Source organism: Myotis yumanensis, unplaced genomic scaffold, assembly GCF_028538775.1.
Source record: "Myotis yumanensis isolate MYYU_CA2020_CCGP unplaced genomic scaffold, mMyoYum1.0.hap1 SCAF_2, whole genome shotgun sequence".
Lineage (NCBI taxonomy): Eukaryota > Metazoa > Chordata > Mammalia > Chiroptera > Vespertilionidae > Myotis > Myotis yumanensis.
The window spans coordinates 186,510,298-186,514,717 of record NW_027223753.1 but is presented as its reverse complement, the minus strand read 5'-3'; positions in this window follow the sequence as shown (position 1 = coordinate 186,514,717).

The window sequence follows — 4,420 nt, the reverse complement described above, 5'->3', positions numbered from 1 at the left end:
AATCAAACTTTGCCAAACTTTCTAAACACTATTGAAATTCCTAGAATTGACAATGAAATACACTTAATATGTCGGTTACATTGATTTTACACTTTCTTGAAATTTAAACATTGAAAATTCAAAGATTTCTAACATGCTCTTCCTCTATTTTACCCTTTCTGGCTATTCCATTTTGCTTTCTTCCTCTTACTTCCCTTCCAATTTCACAGAGCCCAAGTTAAAACCTGAACAAAAGCTGTGTGACACTATTCAGGAAGAGGAAGTTAATAGTTTTTAAGCATCTCATTCTCATCTTATTGAAAGCATGAAAATGGAATTGGGATCTTGTAAACCCAGTATTGACTTGGCAGAGGAGAAAGTAGCTCTGAGGAGAAAGCCTGGTCAATGAGGGGGAGGAACTTTGCACTGGCAAGGACAGTAGTATTAAGCTAACATAGGGAGTGAAGTGCACAGGGAAGAGGACAGGTAGGAAAAAGATTCAGGTGTGGTGAGAAAGTTAAGGAGCATCATCATCATTCTGACAAGTAGAAATAAATGAAAACAGAAAAAAATGAAATGAAAAAGAGAATAGTTGAGATTCTTCTGTGAAATTGAAGGACTTTGTATTTGACTCGCTGCTAAAAAAGTAAAAAAAAATTTTTTTGTTGTTGTTGAGGACCAAAGAGGGGAAGAAAGGAAGTACACCAAGCTACAATGATTTCTCCTCCTTGGAAAAGAGCAGAAGGTGTAAACAAAACACAAGCCAGTGTTTGTATGCTCCATTAACATTTATTTGACTTTTTTTCCTCTTTCCTTCATACACATAAAAATACTTTACATTGAATGTTTGCACTTTATCCTATCCTTTTTGTTATCATAGTCTTCATAATTAATATTAGTAGGTCATAAGTGAAATAAGCCAGTCAGAGAAAGACAAATACCATATGATTGCACTCATATGGGGACTCTAATGAACACAATAAACTAACAAACAATATAGAAACATATTCATAGATAGAAAACAGACTGATAGCTGTCAGAGGGGAGGGGTGTTATGGGACTGGATGAAAAAGGTGAAGGGATTAAGCCAAAAAAAAAAAAACACCCCTAAATACCACACACACACACACACACACACACACACACACACACACACACACACGACCTCATAGACACAGAGGACAATATGGTGATTACCAGAGGGAAAGGGGGTTGGGGGGGGCTAGAAGAGGGTATGGGGGGTGGGGCGGGATATATGGTGATGTAAGGAGACTTGACTTGGGGTGGTGAACACATAATACGATATACAGATGATGGGTTATAGAACTGTACATCTGAAATCTATATAGTTTTAATAACCAATGTCACCCCAATAAATTAAAAAACATTAGTAGGTCATTTTCAATAGATCAGTGAATAGGGACAAGAGGAAAGCATTTGCCCCAAACCATTTCTCAGGTCACAGGGCAGAATTGGTCTTGGAATTTATAACCTCCAAATTCTTGGTTTCTGTGGTTACCAGATGGCCATAACTACGGAAGAAGACATTTCAGACTACCTAGTACCAGTTAATGTGGATCTTTCTACTGTACTGCCTGAGGGGAAGATGAGACAATGGGTAGGGTCGCCCCACTCCCTCACTCATTTGGAATTCTTTTTTTTTTTTTAAAATATATTTTATTGATTCTTCACAGAGAGGAAAGGAGAGAGACAGAGAGCTAGAAACATCGATGAGAGAGAAACATCGATCAGCTGCCTCCTGCACACCTCCCACTGGGGATGTGCCCGCAACCCAGGCACATGCCCCCAACTGGAATCGAACCCTGGACCCTTCAGTCCGCAGGCCGACGCTCCATCCACTGAGCCAAACTGGCTTCGGCTCATTTGGAATTCTTACATGCACACAGGCACACACTCTCAGTGGCCTTGCTCAGTATCTGCAGGCAGTCAAGAAGGTAAGAGTGCATGGGAAACCCATCTGAGAGCTATGTACTTAACTAACCTATATGTAGGTTGACTTTTCAACCACCAATGAAGACCATCAGTGTGTAGGAATCACAATATTCATTACGTCACAGTGCTTATTTTTTCCTAAGGCCTAAATTCTCTGTGTCCGTTCGATTCTGTTTCTGAGATAAAGAACCACTATCATTTGTTTCGGTGTTTTCAAGAGTCATACTATACAATCAATTTTACTGATAATTTCTGAAAATGCTTAAGTAGACCTGCAAATGTGGGTTAGTGTGAGACTCCCTATCTGCATTAGATCTGTATAAAATGAAACGTCCTTTACTTGAATTCAAACCTGTACCTTTGAGGCCAACACTTTGGGAATTCAAGGGCAAAATGAATTTTAACTTGCTACATCTTGCACGTTGATGAATAATGAAAAAAAAAAAAGCCCTCAAAGCTTGATTAGTTCTTGCCACATTTGCCTGTCATTATTTCTCAGACCACAGTACATAAAATCACTGGCACAAAGGATCCTTCCATCAAAAAACAGATTCCTGGGGAAAGCAAAGAAAACGAGCAGGGAGGGGACAATGTGTTTGACTTCTTAGAAGTCTATGTCCAATTTATTTTGGTCCTTAGGCCTTTGGACATGTTAGCAAGTAATTATTTAATGGCTGATAGAGTATGAAATAGGTATTTTTTTTTCTTCTTTCTTTCAAATGTCATTTTGGTTTCTAAAAATTGTTTCTTCTCGCTAGACACAAGCCAGATGCTGGGAGCTGACCGGATGCCAAGTCTCAGGACTGTCCAGTCTCCCTTATCAGATGTTCAGCGGAGCCTTCTGAATCTTCTCGAGGTTGGAAAATCTATCCCCCAGACTCACAGATGCTGTTCTCCCCCCACTGGCTCGGCACAGAACATCATTATCTTTGCCGAGCTTCTGTCTCTATGGCAATAACAGATGGGAAGTGCTGCGGCATTATTCATGTTCACGAAAGGAGGCAGTGGAGAAGGCGGGGAAGGCGGCGGGTGGAGAGGGGGCGCGACCTGGGAGCACCTCGTCGGGGGCGCAAGGACGGGAACTTGGGAGGGTGTGTGGGTGGGAGTGTGGGTGGGTGAACGAGAGGCTTGCGAGCCTTTGGGAAGAACAGGGGGCAGGTGGAATCTACGGCTGCCTCCAAATGCGGACCCCAGACGAGCCACGTAGAAGCAGGAACACCAGGAGAAATTGTTCAGAAATGGGCAGGAAGGAACAAGGGTTCAAGCGCGAGTCCTCCGAGCTGCGCACGGCGCACGGCGGACTATTTCTGTCCGCGATCTCGCGGCGGGTGGAGGGCAGGGGATTTCTCGGGGTTTCGAAACCCGCCGGGGCAGCGCCGCAGAGCTCTGTGTGCGCATCGCCAACCCTGGGAACGCGGCCCGACCACCCCGAGGGCCACCGCGGAGGCTCTGAGGTCGTCTCTTTCCACGTCTCCTCTCGAGTTTCCCTCCAAAACAAAACACAAAACCCCTCCCGCGTGCCCGGTGGAAACATGTCATTTCTACCGCTTTTTGGAACCGAGAGCGCAGGCTGGTGGGGAGGGCGGCGGAGAAGTAGGGGCAGCAGTTTCCCCCCCGGTTTCATCGGGACCGGAGCCAGCGCTCCGGCGCGGCCCCGTGGCGCAGGGAGGTCAGCCCGGGGAAGGCGTCTGGGCGGAGGCCGCCCGGGCCAGGCGGGGGCCGCGGGGAGGGGAGAAGCCCAGGCAGCTGGCGGCGCGGCGGGAGGCGGGAGGCCCCGCGGGGGCGGGGAGCAGCCCGGCGCGCCCCGGGGAGCCGGGCCCACACAGGGGGCGCCGCCACCCGGCTGCCTCCGGGGCGGGGCGGCCCAGCTGCGGCCGGCGGCGGGGGGAGGGTCGCCCGCGCCTGACCTCGGGCCGCGGCGCTCGGCTCCCCCGAGGGGCCGGCCCCCGCCCAGCCGGCTGCTGGGGTCGCGCCCAGGGCCCCGCGGGCCGCCCCGCCCCCTCGCTCCCCGCGCGCGGCGGCCGAGCGGCCCCGGCGCCCCCGGGTCTGGCCCGTCACCCGAGAGCAGCGGGTGGGGCGGGGGCGGGGCGCGGGCGGCCCAGACAGCCGGCTGGGCGACTCGAGGAAGGAAGGAGGGCGGGCGGCGGTGGGGGTGGGGCGGGGAGGGAACATCCTGTCTGCGCCGGGCGCACCGCAGACGGCGTCGCGCGCCAGCCGCCCAGACGGCGCGCGGGGCCAGGAGCGCGGGGGCGCGCCCGGGGGGGGAGGGGAGGGAGTGCGCGCGCGCGGGACGGGGCGGGCAGCCCTGAGGAGCCACCATAGGCCGGGCGGCGTGCGCGCCCCCGAGGGCCTGGGAGCCGCGAGGCGGCGGCGGGGTGGCGGGCCCGCGCGCGCGGCGCCGCCGCTGGCTCGGCTCCCTGCCTCCCCTCCCCCCCGCCGCCCTCGCTCCCCCCCGGGCGGCCGGAGACGGCGGCGGCGGCGTCTGCGG